Genomic DNA, 15,976 nt, shown 5'->3' on the forward strand with positions numbered 1-15,976 from the left:
CATGGCACCCAGAGGCACGTCCAGCCTTTCCTTACAGCCCTCCAGGGACGGTGCCTGCACCAGCTGCCCGGGGAGTGCCCGTGTGTCCCTGTCTGTCCCTGTGCCCGTGTGTCCCTGCGTGTCCCTGTGCCCATTCCCAACGCTGCTCCCTCCTCCTCCCCACCCCCACCGGAGGGATGACAGGCACCTCGCTCAGGTAACTCCTTCCCCATCTCCCTCCACCTTCCCCACCCGCCCCACCGGCCCCTCACAGGTGCCGGGGTATCCCAATCCTCCCCTACAACAGGTGATGCTCCAAGTCCTGCCGCCCTGCTCGCCGCCAGCCCGGCCCGAGCCCTCGCACCCGCCCACCGCAGGGCGTTGCGCATAACACCGAGAGGCTCCGGGCGAGCTCCCTTCCTCCATCGCCGCTCCCAAGGCCCGGGAAGCCACAGCCGCGCTCCAAGGGGAAAAAGGCCGCGGGCTGCGGAGGGGCGGGCGGGGATGAATCCCGGCCCTGCCGCCGCTCCCGCTCTAAGATGGCAGCGGAGCGCTGCGGCCCCTCCGCCGCGGGCCCGGGCGAGGCGGCCCCGGCTCGTCCCGCGGTGCGGCGTCTCACTCACCCGTGCGGCGGCTTCTCCCGGGGCGAGGCCTCTCCCTCCGCGGGGCGAGCGCCGGGCGCGTCCTCCCGCTCTTCCCCGGGGGCCTCGGCGGCGGCGGCGCCTCCTCCTCCCTCGGGCCGCGGCTGTGCCCGCGGTGGGAAGGGGAGCCCGGGCGGCCCGGCGGCTCCCCGGCCGGGCTCTGGCTGTTCGCTGCCCTCACAAAATGGCGCGCGGTCCAAACCTGCGCAGCGCCCGGCGGCGGCTCGGCCTCGCCTCGGCTCGGCTGCGATCGGCGGCCTGAGCCCCGGCCGGGAGCGCGGGGACAGCGGCGGGGGGAGCGGGAGGAGCGGGAGGAGGAGGAGGAGGAGGAGAAGGAGGAGGAGGAGGAGGGGATGGGGGGAAGCGCAGCGCCGTACCGAGCCCCCGGGAACTCCTCGCTCCCTCCCTCCCTCCCCCGCCTGCCAGCCGCTACCTCCTCCCCCTCCCTCCCTCCCCGCCCGCTCCTCCTTCCCTCCCTCCCTCCCTTCTTCCTCACGAACCGGCTTCGCTTCCCGCACCGCCGCCGCCTCAAGCCGGGCCGCGCATCCCCGACGGGACCCTCGCAGCGCACTTTTTTTTGCGTCCCTTCTTTTCCTTTTCCTTTCGCGGTGGAGGTCGGAAGAAGAAAAAGAAAAAAAAAAAAACTTAAAAAAATAACCCCCGATATTCTGACGGAAAATGAGCTCTTTGCTCTTGCTTTTTTACTATTATTTTATTTTCTTTTAATTCTTAAATAATTTTTCAAATTTAAAAAAAAAAAACCCAACTGACAAAATGGCGGCGGGGGCGAGCCTGTTGCCGTGGCAACTGTCAATCAGCCGCGGCCGGGCGGGAGACGGCGCTGACGTGTGGGGAGGCAAGGGCGGGCCGCGCTCGCCATGGCAACGGCTCCTTCCCCCTCCTTCCCTATCCGTGCCCGGCGTGTGACGGTGGCGGCGGCGCTGCGGGCCGGGATGGCCCCGGCGGGGCGGGGAAGGGGGAGCGGCCGCCATTCCCGGGGATGAAGGGGAGACCCGGCGGTGGCGGCCCCGGCCCGGCCCGCAGGGGGCGCGGGGCTGAGCCCGCCGGCGCTTCCCGCCCGCCGCCTGTGGGGAGGGACGGGGCCGGGCTCGGCCCCCTCGGAAAGCGACGCGTTCTGGAGAAACCATTCAAAAAACGCACTGGAAGTAGCTGCGGTAGGAGGCACTGAGGGAAGGCTCTGCTCCCCTCGAAATTGTGTCTTTTCTCGATCCGCTTAAAATATATTACCCCTTAAAAACCAATTGGGATTGTCCTAAAAAGTCCGGTGTGGGAGCCCCGAGGTGCTGGGAGAGTTACAGGATTCTAGAAGGATTTTTTCCCCTCAGAATTGCATTCAGGGGTCTTTGTCGTCCCCTCAGAAAATCAATATATTCCCCAAGAACAAGTTAAGAAACGCACTAAAAATCACCCGGTGTGGGAGCCTTGAGCTGCTGAAGGAAGGCTCCTTTCACCTTGGAATTCCTTCCAGTGATTTTTTTCTAATTCTCCTCAGAAAAATATTTCCCCAGAAGTGAATTAGGTGTGGGAGCACCAAGCTGCTGAGTCAAAGCTCCTTTCCCCTCAAAAGTGTATACAGGGATCCTTCTCATCTCCCTCTGAAAATCCATATATTTCCCCAAATTTTTAAAAAATGCACTAAAAGCAGGTTGGTATGGGAGCCTTGAGGTGCTGAGGGAATTACAGAATAAAATGCCCTTTTCCCCTGGGAATTGGATCCAGGGGTCTTCCTCATCCTCCTCAAAAAATCAATATATTTCCCAAAAAATGAGTTAAAATATGCACTGAAGTATCCCAGTGTGGGAGCCTCAAGCTGCTGACTGAAGGCTCCTTTCCCCTCAGAACTGCTGGATTGGTGCTTCCAGCCTAAATCTGTGACAGGGGGTTTTTTTAATGTTTTTTTGGGATTTTTGTTTTTTGGTTTTTTTTTAATTTCTGGAATGCCCACAAAGATCAAAAAGTAGAGTCTGGCCTTTATCTAATACTATAATTCTGACGTGTGATACTTTAATCTAGTCATTTCAGTTCCCAGCCAGCCTCCTTGGAGAAATTAGGACATGTTACTTGTTCCATTTGCTTTTTCTTCCGTTTTAATTTTTTTTTTTTTTTTTAATCTTGGCTTAAAAGGTGGAAATAAGCAGTCAATGATTGGCAGATGGATGCAGCCACATCTAAAGCCCCCCAAATAAATGACGTGTTCAAAATTTGACTTAAATTGTGTGATCACAGAATCCCAGAGTGGTTTGGGTTGGAAAGGACATAAAATCCCACCCAGTGCCACCCCTGCCATGGGGACACCTCCCACTGTCCCATTGCTCCAGCCCCAGTGTCCAGCCTGGAACTGAACATTCCAGGGATCCAGGGGCAGCCACAGCTGCTCTGGCAATTCTGTGCCAGGGCCTCACTACCCTCCCAGGGAAGGATTTCTCCCTGATATCTCATCTAAACCTCTTTTTCTTTTCAGCTTAAGGCCATTCCTGTTTGTTTTGTTGCCCCAGTCCCTTGTGACAAGTCCCCCTGCAGACACAGGGAAGAGCAGGGGAATCATGGCACCAGCCCAGGAGTGACAGTGAGGTGTTAGGTGAGTTGAAATTATCTATGGAATTGCACCTTGCAGCTATGGGAGGTGCTTGGGAGAACCATGATGGTTCTTTCTCATTCCCCTCAGCCCCAGAAAGATTTGAGGTCACTTGGAGGTGATTTTGACTCTGAATGTGAGATGTGGAAAGCAACACTTGAAAGAGCTGGGAAGGGGCTGAGCCTGGAGAAAAGGAGGCTCGGGGGGACCTTGTGGCTCTGCACAGCTCCCTGACAGGAGGGGCAGGGAAAGGAGCAGAGGAAATGGCCTCAAATTGCAGCAGGGCAGGCTCAGGGTGGAGATTGGGAAAGAAAATTCCCCTGGCAGAGTGGTCAGGATTGGGATGAGCTGCCCAGGGAGGTTTGCAGTCACTGTCTGGGGCAGTGCTCAGCACAGGCTGGATGTGGCCCTTGGGGACAGGGCTGGGGTGATGCTGGTGGCACTGGGGTGCCACTGGATGGTCCTGGAGGGCTCTTCCAGCATGGACAATTCCAAGGTCTCAAAGGCCAACCTCTGTCAGGAAGGACAGCTCCAATCTCAGAGAGGAGCAGGGAGGGGGCATCCCCTGGGAATTTTTTCCAATCTAAAATCTCATTCTGGTCTGTGTGTCTGCAGTGCCAGAATAGTTTCTCTGTTGCTCAGTGCAGGTAACTACAAAACTCACAGAAATTTGTTACACTGTTCACTGCATTACTGTAACTTCTGGGGTTTGGGGGGTTTTGTCAGGTTTTGAAGGTTTTTTGCAAACACTTAAAAATACTACAGAGTTTTCAAAACTTTGTGCATTTGCTCAGTCATCCTCTACTTTTATTTTGCTGGCTGTACCCAAGCTCTGGCTCCTTGGGCAGAGATAAACTGTCCTTTAAATGGTGATGGCATCTTGTTAAAACATTATTTTCCAGCACAAACAACTGGGTCTTTTTGTTAATCTTATTTGGATAATGAATAACCTGCATGGTTCTTCTCTTGTACAAAATTGTTCTCTTTAATATCCATTTCATTAAAAAGCAAAGGGAGGTTCAGCTTGGACATCAGGAGGAATTTTTTCATGGAAAGGGTTGTCAGGAACTGAACTTGTGTTCTGTGCTGGAGGTTTAGGGCTCAGGTTTGGGATCCTCCAGGCTGGGATTCCACCAGAATCCTGCCTCACCTGGGAACTTTGCAAAGTTGTGACCTAGATGAAGGAAATCCAAGTTCTTGCTTATCAAAAATTATCAAATCTTACTCTTTTTTTATTTTCTTTAGGAAGGGAGGGACTGCTAAGACAAGAAATACTGTTAACTCTCCACCACAAACCACCTGGAGTAGGTTTGCAGGACTTGAAAACAGGAGTTTGTGTACATTCTATATAAATTAGTGGTCAGGCTTGTAAGAAATATTTGGGTTTCTCTTCCTAAGAGACACCCCTCAGAGAGCAGAAAGCACCCCTCACTGCCAGGGATCCAGGGGCAGCCCTGCCCACCTTCTTCATATACCTAACCTAAATCCCCCTGTTTCAGTTTGAATTCATCAGTTCCTGATGAATTGTCCCTCTCCAACTTCCCTGCAGCCCCTTCATACTCTGGAAGGTGCTGTGAGGTCTCCACACAACCTTTTCTCCAGGCTGAGGACCCTGGGGCAGTGGAAGGTGTCCCTGCCCATGGCAGGGGTGGCACTGGATGGTTTTTAATGTCCCTTTTGAACCAAACGATGATTCTGTGGTAGTGGAGTGTGATTATGGGTAATATGTCCCATTTTTCTCCTCTTCAGCCTTCCTGCACAGAGTAGAGGGGCCCCTTTGCCTCATCACTGTGTGCTCTGGAAGGTTTCATTCCCTGATCCAACCTGCCCTTGTAGCCCTGCAGTTTTCCTTCTGGAGCATTTCTATCTCTGCCTGAACTCCAGGCTTCCTTCACAGCAGCCATGGGCACCCTGACTTTTCCAGGGCTTAATATTTGTACTTTGGGTACAAGTTTTGATGTAGATGCTGTGCTGGACCAGCAGCAATTCCAATAAATCCTCTGTATCCTGCTGTAAGATTGCCCTTCTTAGGTCACCAGACCCAAGCTGGAAACTCTTCAGGAAGAATTCCATCATCAAACAGAAACAACATTCTGCTGTTGTATGTCTCCAGCAAAGCACCACACAGCTCAATTCCTTTGGTGCTGGATCCCAACTCCAAGTGAAGTCCCAGTAGAAATTCTCCTCCATGATTTCCCAGAGCACCATGGCAGCTCCCAGACAGCCTCAGTTCCAAATGAAACCATCATCTGGAGGGAGCAGCTTGTGTTTCGCCTGTCAAAAAGGTGCTGCTAAGTAACTAATGTGGTCCAGCTCTTTTTAGGCCAGAGGGGTTGCCATGGTAACCCATTGGGATGGAGATAGATCAGCTTTTGAGTCATCATCAGAACCTGCTTGGATAGTACCAGCTCTGGATTGACAGCCAGAGCTGCACTGTGTGTAGGCTGGCACACCTCTGGGCCAGCAGCTCCTGCAATTGCTGCTGGATGAAGCTTGTTCCCCCCAAAAAATAAAAATAAAAAAAAAAAAGTGCTTCTCCCTGAGTTCTCCCTGATACTCTCTGGAATTGTGTTCCTTGCTTTCACACTCATGGTGAGAATCACACTCCTGAGTATGAAAAGTTTCTTTTCTGGTTTAAAACATCAGGTAGGAATTTCTGGATATCAGGAGGATTTTTTTTTTTTCATAGAAATGGTTGTTAAGTACTGGCAGGGGCTGCCCAGGGAGGTTGGCAGTGCCCATCCCTGCAGGTGGCACCTGGAGGTGGCACTCAGAGCTCTGGGTGGGGACAAGGTGGGATGGGCACAGCTGGGACTTGATGAGCTTTTGGAGATCTTCTCCAAACTCAGTGATTCTGTGAGAATCCTTCCCCAAAACCATGGAATTTTCTGGGGAAGAAGTCTCCAGGAAAAAGGCTGTGTTAGTTATCCTAGGGAAATGCATCCTTGGAAGTTGTATCCCAGAAGTCTTCCTAAGACCACTTTCCATGATAAATACATTTGTGGAAGTACAGAACAGAAATCACACACTCTAAAAATTTGTGATTCCTTAAAACCTTGGTAAATCAAATGCTACAAAGTATTTCCCATCTAAGAGCTTCTTTACACCCTCAATTTCCAACTTTTAGAGGAATCTGTCTTCCTTGCATTAAAAAAATATGAAAAACAAACAGGTTAATTTAATCATAAAGTTCCCCTCACATCCCAAAGGAACAGTACAATCCATGGCTCTTTAAAAATCTTTGGTTCTGCTGACTGCAACATTGGATCCACACCTGTTCAATGCCCAGCTTTTGCTTCTCTTTGGAATTCCTGGAAGAGTCAAAAACTGCCCTCAGTTCCATTAAAATCAGCTCCTTCACTGGCCCCTTCCCTTCTCAATACCAGTTCCCTGCTCTCTTGTGCAGCAGGATTGGAGTCTTTGCTGGCCAAAATGAAAACTTGGTTCTTGTGTCAGGAGAAGGCTCCTTGTGCAGCTTCCACAGGAAGTTTGTTCTTGAAATTCCAGACCTTGATATTTGTGGTATCCTGACATAAATCCATGCAAAAAAAGTTCTTAGAAGTATGTTCTGCTTGATGTCCACTTGATTAACCTCCTGCAAGCTAAGAAAAAGAAATTGTGATGGATTTTAAAAGTTTTTTTCTAAAATTGTCACTTCTGGAGCTTCATTAGGCTAAGAAGTCATTCTTCAGTAGAAGAAGCAGTAGAAGCAGGAATGCTTTGTTGTCTGTTCATTTTTCCTTCCCAGATCCTCCATCCCATCCCAGTTCAGAAGAAAGATGGAGAGAAACTTTTTACAAGAGCATGGAGTGATGGGACAAGGAGGAATTTGCCTTATTCTGAAAAAGAGTAAATTTAAATTAGAGATGACAAGAAAGTTCTTTACTATGAGGGTTGTGTGGATCTGGCACAGGTTGCCCAGAGGAGTCCAGTGCTCAGTCACTGCACAGGAAAGTTCTTCCTGATGTTCAGGTTCAGCTTTTCCCAAAGTGAGAGATGGTTTAGGGATTAGCCAGGATCAATTTTCCACACAGCACCAGCTTCCAGAATTGCTCTGAATCTCTTTATTCACCCCCTCTGCCCAAGGTGGGGCTGTCAGAGGTGGCTGAGCAATGTGAGGAATAAAAAACCATTGCAAGAGCTGAGGGTCTAATCAAGGGGTGATGCACTCTGAATTATTAACCCAGAATAAAGAGTTTGTATTTTGTGCTGTGCACATAAGCCAGAGGAGCTGTGTGTACCTCAGCTCCCTGTGAGGTGCATTTCAGCCCCAGCTCCCCAGGTGTCCCCACTGCCAGGCCCTGGAGCTCTTCTGAGGCATCACTAATTTAGGCTAATTGCTCTGTGGGCCAGCACTCCTCTTTTGTAGGGCACTGTTTTTGGGGCCTGCATTTCCCCTCTGTGAGCTATTCCAGGGAGCTGGCAAGGCAAGCTCAGTGCTGACCTTCTGCTGAGATCCCTGCTGAAATTCCAGAGGGACCAGCCCTGGCAGGATGGAGCTCCCAAAATAACTGCAGGGCAGGGCTGTGCTCCCAGGGCAGGGATGTCCCTGCAGCATTCCCAGGGCAGCTTCTCCAGGCTGCCTGAAACCCTGGAGGGGACACAGCCCCACTGTGGGCACCAATCTGAAACTGCTCCATCCCCAGCCTTTTAAAGGAGCTTCAGAGTTCCCTGTTCACTGTCTGACTCCCAGCTGCAGAAATGAGCTTAAAAACAACCATGGAGAACTCCTGGCTTTCAGGAAACTTTACAAAGGGTCCCAAAAATAAATTTGGGTAGAATCCCAGGATCTGGTTTGGGTTGGGAAGGACCATAAAGAACTGACAGGACACAGGGAATGGCTGCAAAGTGACACAAAGTAGGATTATGGGATATCAGGAATGATTGGTGAGGGTGCCCAGAGCAGCTGTGGCAGTGCCCAGGGCCAGGTTGGACACTGGGGCTGGAGCAGCCTGGGACAGTGGGAGGTGTCACCATGGCAGGGGTGGCACTTGGATGGTTTTTAATGTCCCTTCCAACCTAAACCATTCTGGGATCTATGATACTCTGATATAAGGAATATTAAAAAATGGGTTTAAACTGGGGACAATTGGCAGACACTGGTAGCACAATGATGAACTGTGTTCCTTGTTGAAGTGGTATTTCATAAACACTTCAATTGTTTCCCAAGAAATCTGTCAGGTTTGAAGTTGTCCAGTGGCCTTGGTAAAGTTGGCAAATCTGTGGAGATGGAAAAGATTTCAAAGCTGCACAAGAAACTCTCTGAGGCAGGGGCTGCACCAAACCACTGCTGTGCTCTGCCCATAAATCCTTTCTGACAATGAAATTCCCATAACTCCAGGTGTTGGATATCTGTGTGTGCAGATCCCATCAGCTTGATGAATAGAATTGAATTTGATGATGATTTTAGATCTCTTTCCATTAAAATATCCTCTCCTGAGCCTCACATCCTGGAGCAGGACACACAGCACTCATGTTCCCAGCACAGAAAGTTTCTCTCTTGGTTTAGAAAACCCAGTTCTGAAAAACAAAAGCTGAAAAATCACTTCAATCCCATTGTTTTTCCCTCCTCCAACTTGTCTTTTCACAATAAACCTCCACTGAATTTTGATATATTGACAGAGCAGTTTTTGAAAGGGATTACCTCAAATAGGTGAAACTGGACTGAACCCAAATTTCAAGCAGAACATAAAGACTTCCAGTTAAAAATTAAACCAAATCTAATTGAAAAGCATTAAGAAAATTCCAAGTAGCCAAATGCACCTGTAGTAGTATAAATATTTTTAAAAAATCAATGTAATGTAACCTACTCTGGATATTTATTTTATTTATTCTGTTGGAATAAACCCCAGTCCATTCTAGGTGTGCCAAATGTAAATCTCCTATTTGACACATAAAATCTGAATTAATACATTTTGGAAGAATTCTATTAATTAAATATTAACTAATTCCATTTATATACATTTAAAAAATGCTCAGATTTACAAAGGAATTTTATATCTGAGATGGACAGAGCACACAGGGGGTTTTCCAACATGAAACATCAGGAACAGAAAACTTCCTGACATTATTTTGGGGGTTTTAGGATAATTTGGGAGGTTTTTGTGTGTGTCCAGAACATTCAGGCTGAGACAAACATTCAACTGATCCTTGTTTGTTTGTTTTCCATTGTTTGCAGGTTTGCCAAGTTTTAACTGCTTGGAAGAAGTTTTCTGTCCTGGGTGTTGCTTCAGGCTGATTTTTTTATTCTTTAAACCTCCCCTATCTTTTTTCTTTCTGTTTAAGTGGAAGGAACAAGGAGAATCTGGGGGGTTTCTTTGAAGGGTAATATTTTGGTCAGGGAAATTTATAAGCAACTTCAAGTTTCAAAGGCTGAAAACAGCAGCAAAAAATATTTCTTGCTTAGATTGTGACAGGAAATAATTTTTTGTTGTCTTCTTTTATGTTGCTTTTTAAAGCAGTGAAATTGATATGTAATAAATTATAGTAAATATGCCATTATGGTATTAATTTTTATCTAAATTCCAGATTCTGAACATCACCTTCTTAGCTAAAGGGACAAAACCACAAGTTTTTTACAGGCATTGTAGATCTGTTCCACAGGGGAAAAATTCCTTAAAAGTTAATTCTGAAGTGGGAAACTTTTCCAAGCATTTGTTGTTTGTTTTCCAAAGCCAGGGCTCTCTGCAGCAGCTCCAGTTGTGCTTGAGGACCATGGCTAAGGGTGGAAGGTGAATTCCCTGTGTCCTGTCCCAATTCCTTGGGAATTGTTTCCTGTCAGCTCCTTCAGGCCCTTTTAAGGTGTGTGGAAAAGAGCAGCACACACTGCTCAATATACAGAGAACTATGGATTTATACCAGGGCAGGTGTGCCACAATGTTCTCTGGTTTGTTCTTTACTTTGTGCTCTTAATCATTCCAAATATTTCATTTGTTTCAGTAAAAGAGAACATTGTGCTGATACTTTCATGGAAATATTAATCAGAACCCAAAGATCTCATTCGTGAGTGGGAAAACAACTTCCAGCCCATCCTTGTGTACACAGAATTTCCCACTTTACCACATCAGATTTTCTCTGCCATTTTATTATCCAGTCACTGAGTCTTGTAAGGTCTTTGTTCAGTTCTCCAGGCAGCCCTTTAAGTGCACCTCAGTTTGTCCTCTACCTTTCCTTTACCTGAATCCCTCAGTACCTCCAGCAGTGTGAGGTGTCTCCCTGCTCAGCCCCTCTCCAGGTCACTGAGGAATACATGAAGCAGCAGCAGTCACAGCACAGCTCCCTGCAGACTCCTCCTGTGATCTCCCCTTCTCTGAAAATTGACCTTTTACTTCTGTTTTATTTCTCTTTCCTCTCATCCTGCCAGGTTTTGATCCATTCTTCTCTCACTTGTTTTGCATAAAGGCTTTTTTAAAAATTATTTTCCACATCAGCTTTGTCTGGGAAGCTCCTTGGCCCTGGAAATCCTGGGAGCACTTAAACATGGATCTTGTTTGTCTTCCTCTCCTGCTTAGTGGGGAACACACTACAGGCAATTCTTGGACAACATGGATTTGGGACAAAACAGATTTTACCTCGAGGCTGTGTCCAGCTGTGGCTCCTGCAGAGAGCCCTGGAGGGGCTGAGGGAGCTGGGAAGGGGCTGAGCCTGGAGAAAAGGAGGCTCAGGGTGAGAGCAGCAGGAATTTCCCCATGGAAAGGGAGCTCAGGGGTTGGAACTGCCCAGGGAGGTTTGCAGTGCCCATCCCTGCAGGTGGCACCTGGAGGTGGCACTGGGGTGACAAGGTGGGGATGGGCACAGGTTGGGCTTTTCCAGCCTCAGGGATTTGGGATTCTGTGCAACTGCTGCACTGGGAAGTCGAGGCAAGAAGAGGAATTTTATTTTCTCTGTGATTTTGCTTTCTCTGTGTGTTCCTTTAGCACCCTGATGGTGTTTGGGCCCTGCCCACTCTGTTCCTGGTGTGATGGAAGGATTTGGGTTTGAGTCATTCCATGGAGTGGTTGGGTTGGGAAGGACCTCAGATGTCCCATGGCAGGGACACCTTCCACTGTCCCAGCTGCTCCAAGCCCCAAGTTAAAAACAATTTCCATACTGTCCTTTAGTCCAGTCTAAAATACTGAAAATACATCATTAAAAACATGATATCACTCAACATTTTTGGTTGGTGTCTTCCATCTATAATGTACCAATGGAAAAAACTATTGAAGGAGCTGAGTTACATTGTTTTCCTCCTATCTGACAAGAAAAAAGAAAATAATAAAAACAATAAATCTGTGTTCACAGCCTCAGCAAGCTCCAACCACCAGGGTGGGAATCCCCTGCCATTAACACACCTCTCACTGCACCCCCAGTTACACACTCCTACCAACCAGCAGAAAAAAACTGAGCCATGAATTGAAATCTTACACTGGGAGTTTCAAAAGCTATTTATGTCACAGGAAAATGTAAACAGCTGAGGGTGTGGAGATCACTCACTGATACATTTTTTTTTTTCCCCTGGTTCCCAAATCAGTATTTTAAAAAATTAAATTAAAAAATTCTGTTCCATTCCAGTTTGCTGGGAGGTCACTGCAAAACTTTGCTTCCACATAAATGGAATGTGGGCACCACAATTTTTGTTTAATACAACTGTCAATGTTTTCAGTATCTGGATAAATCCCAAATATCAGCACTCCAAGAGTCAGTCAATTTTACACATGAACTTTTCATGATTATTTTAGCATTATTTGAAAATACTTTTAACAAAATACCCCCCCTTTTTTTTTTTTTTTAAACACCACCTACTGCAATTCAGTGCTGCTGGCATAATATGTAAATTTTGGATGGAATGTGCATTTATTTTGTATTTATTTGTGGTTTTATTCTCCATATCCTGTATCCTGACATAGGTTAGCTGCCAAATTCCCAAACAATTTCTCCATATCCATCAGTTCTCACACACAAGCCTGCAAAATTCACTATTTTGTAAAAAGTTTTTTTTTCCACAATATTTTTAAAGATATCAACTTGATATCATCATTCAGAATCTCACAACACCCAGTAACAACTTTTTACTAGGAAAAATGTCCTAATTAATACCTAATTATTTCTTTCTTTATTTTTTTTTATTCTGATTCCCAAGTACTTTTTATTCAGGATATTCACTCATTATTTTCTTTCCCTGCCAAACACTTGCAATATATTTTTTAATGTCTAAACCACTTGTTTTATCCACTTTTTTGTTTGTTTTTGTCACCCTGACACATTTAATAATATTATTTTCCTTATTTGCTAATTTTCTTGAGTGGCAAGTGAAGCTCAGTGCAATTTTCAGTCAGTTCAAGCCCTTTTTAAAGTATCTAATCACAGTTCCTTTAAGGGAATTCCCCTCAAAACTGTGTATTTTGGCAGAAAAATTAGTTAATTTTACAAAACCTTTAAAAATCCTTCACCAATACTACATTTTATGGGGTTATTTGCTTTTAAAACACTTTCTTTAGATTTTTTCCTGGATATTCCCCAACTTTGTTTCATCTCAATCAGCTCTTCTCACCTTGCTGAATAAATAAATTTATTTTGTTACCTTCTGTAATATTTTCTCATTAGTTCTTTGAAGTCTGATGTACTTTAAAGCATCATTTTTAATGAAAAGGAAATTTTTGTGCAGTGGGGAAATGATTTAGAAAATATTGGTGAGATTTAAGGTGTGGTGCAGGGATTTTAATTTCTTTTTTTGTTACCTTCTTCCTTTCAGGAACTTGCTGATTTCTCCACCAAAAACAATGGATTTCAATTTAATTCCTGTTATTCAGGGCATCATTTTTTTCTTCTCTTCCCTCCTTGGTGTTAAAGAACACAAGTGCTCTGAAAAATAAATTGTCAAATGTGTTTATAGAAACCATGGAATGAACTCAAAATTGTCCAACACATGAACAAGATTTGAAATTTTCATCTCTGAGCTCCTCAAAATGTAGTTTTTGTCATGACTTTGTATAAACTGTAGAATTTCTCCCACTGAATTCCTTAAGTCAAATCCCTTCCAATCCAAACCATCCTGTGTCCTCCAAACAAAGATTTCAAAACTAACAAATAAATAAACCCCAAAAAACAGAAGGAAATGTTCTGGGTACCCCAAAAAAAAAAAAAAAAGTTTGGGTAACCCCAGCTTCCCTATGTTTATTGCAAAAGAGGAATGCTGTCATTCTAAACCAATTAATCCATAAATTTCAGCTCTGGGTTGAGGCAAATATAGAAATGGAATTATTTAAAACCATTTAAATCTATTTGTTACAGGATGTCCCAGAAATAATCAGGTGGAAAAGTACAACTGGATGATCTTTAAAGTCCCTTCCAACCCAAACCATTCAATGAAGATTTTATGATAATCAGGAACAAAAACAAATGTATGCATCATTCTAAGTTCATACAGTTTTTTCCTTTGCTTTTAGTTTATGTTCTTTTATTACTGCAGTTCTTCTATTCAGTTCTGGCTCAACAAAACTTGAAAACAACAAATGAAGATCCAAGTCAAGTTCTGATCTGATTGATTCCACATGTGGAATTACATCCAAAATGGATTTGGGCAAAATCTGTGTCCTCCTAGATAGTTCTTTGTGATAAACTAAGAATAATCAGAATATATCATATCAGAACAATTCATAATTCCCAATATCCCATCCAGCCCTGCCCTCTGTCAATTTAAAACCATCCCTCTTGTCCTTATGAAAATTCCCTCTCCATTAACAGGATTTCTTTTGGTTGATCCAAATTATAAATTTACAGGATATCCACCTCCCACCGAATTATTTTGGAAGATTTCAGTAAAATCAGTGAAAGGGTTTGAGCATCAGAGCAAGGCTGGAGTTTTTGGCACTGAGCCCTCTCATTGTCAGGAGCCTGCTGCTTCATCCACTTGGAAAATCTTCCCCAAATTTGGGCAAATGGTGAGACTGACAATTTCAGGCTTTGTTTGGGAATGGGAATTCCTTCAGAAAATCAAAACTAAAGGGGAAAGGGGCTCCTCACTGGAATACTGCTGCCCACAGCCTGGAGGTGGGAAGGGAATTCACCTGTCACTGTGTCTGGGCTGACACTGATTACCTGTCCCACATGGGGATATTTCCCTCCTTGAACTACTTTTATTCCTCCTGCTTTCTGGGTGGATTTTTTTTGTTTGTTTGTTTGTGGGTTGTTTTTGTTTTGCTTTTTTGGGTTTTAGTTTTTTGGGATTTTCTTTGGTTGGTTTGTTTTGTTTTGTTTTTCTGGGGTTTCTTTGCTGTGGTTTTTTTGCTTGTTGGTTTGTTTTTGTGGGTTTTGCTTTTTGTTTTTTTTTAAATAATTTTATTTACTCCACCTGCAGAGTTGTTCCAGCCCAGGGAGGAGCTGGAGCTGCTGCAGAGCCCAGGAGGACAGAATGGAGGGACAGACACAGGGAATGGAGGGACAGACACAGGGAATGGAGGGACAGACACAGGGAATGGAGGGACAGACACAGGGAATGGAGGGACAGGACACAGGGAATGGAGGGACAGACACAGGGAATGGAGGGACAGACACAGGGAGTGGAGGGACAGACACAGGGAATGGAGGGACAGACACAGGGAATGGAGGGACAGACACAGGGAATGGAGGGACAGGACACAGGGAATGGAGGGACAGACACAGGGAATGGAGGGCAGGACTGGATGGGATATTGGGAATTAGGAATTGAGGGCGCTGAGCTGTCTCTGAAGCCTGGATTTGGACATGGATTCCTGCCTGTTCCCTGGGTTTGTTTGTGGGATCTGTGTTGCCAGGCAGAGGAGCAGCTCCTGCCTGCACCAACAGGAGCCTTTTCTGGACACGAGGCTCCAGTTCCTAGAAATGAGTAACTGAAGTACCTTGGAAAAAGTTTCCCAAGAAAAACAGCTGATTGTGAAAGTGATGGCAAAAAAATCTACATGCACTGAAGCAGCTGTGCTTCCCAGGCTTTTATTTTCCTCTTTTGAGCTCTCCTTGTATGGGGTAAAAACAAAAACAAAACAAACAAACCACACACACACAAAAAGTCTCTTTTTCTGCCCCACATTAATGACAGTAATTAGCTACCTGAGTCCTGCCAGTAATATTCAGTGATCGCTGTTAAATGCTCCTCTCATTTTACAGTGACCACTTTCCCTCTCTTCCCTGAAATTGGGACAACTTTGATATCTCCGTTTTTTCCCCCAAACAAGAACATGCATTGGGTTTTCCAAGTTTTCCATGAGCAGGAGGAAGGGACACGGGTGGGTTTCAGTACTGAAGGGATGAGCAGGAACAGGACAGAACCATCTGCCAGGTACCCCCACCACTGACTGCGTTTATTAAATGATGTTAATCTGAAGAAAATCCACTTTTAGTGAATAATGTGTGAAAAATGAGGTGAAAATAATGACTTGGGAAATCACTGAAATTCAGAACTCGACCCCTGCTTTAGAGATTTCCTTCAGGACTTGCAGTTCCGCCGATGGACAATTCCTGGTTCCGCTGAAATCACAGGAATTCCGTCTCAGGCCACACCTGAAGAGATGGAAGCATTTCCCCTCAGCACTCGGACATTTCCACACCGAGCGTTTCCGTGCTCCAGGTTTTTAAGGAGAAACTCCTCAGTGCGAACTTTGCGAGGCGTTGCCTTCCTGAATTTATCGGGGAACTCTGGGGACCGAGGCGGGGCCGTGTTTGGAAATTCAGAGCCATAAATCGGGCCTGGAATTAGAACAGAGACAAGGTCGCTCCTCGTTTATATCGCTGCTTGTGGCTGTACAGT

At 45.9% G+C, this 15,976-nt stretch overlaps 1 protein-coding gene and 1 long non-coding RNA gene across 3 annotated transcripts in view; one reads left to right on the top strand and one right to left on the bottom strand.

The window, feature by feature from the left end:
• Positions 1-1,186, bottom strand: part of DYRK1A (dual specificity tyrosine phosphorylation regulated kinase 1A) — a 69,027-nt gene extending 67,841 nt beyond the window's left edge. Inside the window, exon 1 of one of the 2 annotated variants that reach the window (XM_079312403.1) lies at positions 1,121-1,186. The gene's annotated coding sequence lies outside the window, so the exon portion shown is untranslated. Of the gene's footprint in view, positions 1-602; positions 1,042-1,120 lie in introns of those variants that run through there. The other variant, XM_079312402.1, reaches the window with a different exon arrangement.
• A 212-nt stretch (positions 1,187-1,398) lies between these two features.
• LOC306805416 lies at positions 1,399-7,618 on the top strand. The gene is made up of 3 exons (XR_013775195.1): positions 1,399-1,795; positions 3,103-3,219; positions 6,965-7,618. It is a non-coding gene; the product is annotated as an uncharacterized lncRNA (long non-coding RNA).
• The last annotated feature ends 8,358 nt before the right edge of the window (positions 7,619-15,976 follow it).

This window comes from Erithacus rubecula, assembly GCF_903797595.1.
Source record: "Erithacus rubecula genome assembly, chromosome: 1".
Taxonomy (NCBI): domain Eukaryota; kingdom Metazoa; phylum Chordata; class Aves; order Passeriformes; family Muscicapidae; genus Erithacus; species Erithacus rubecula.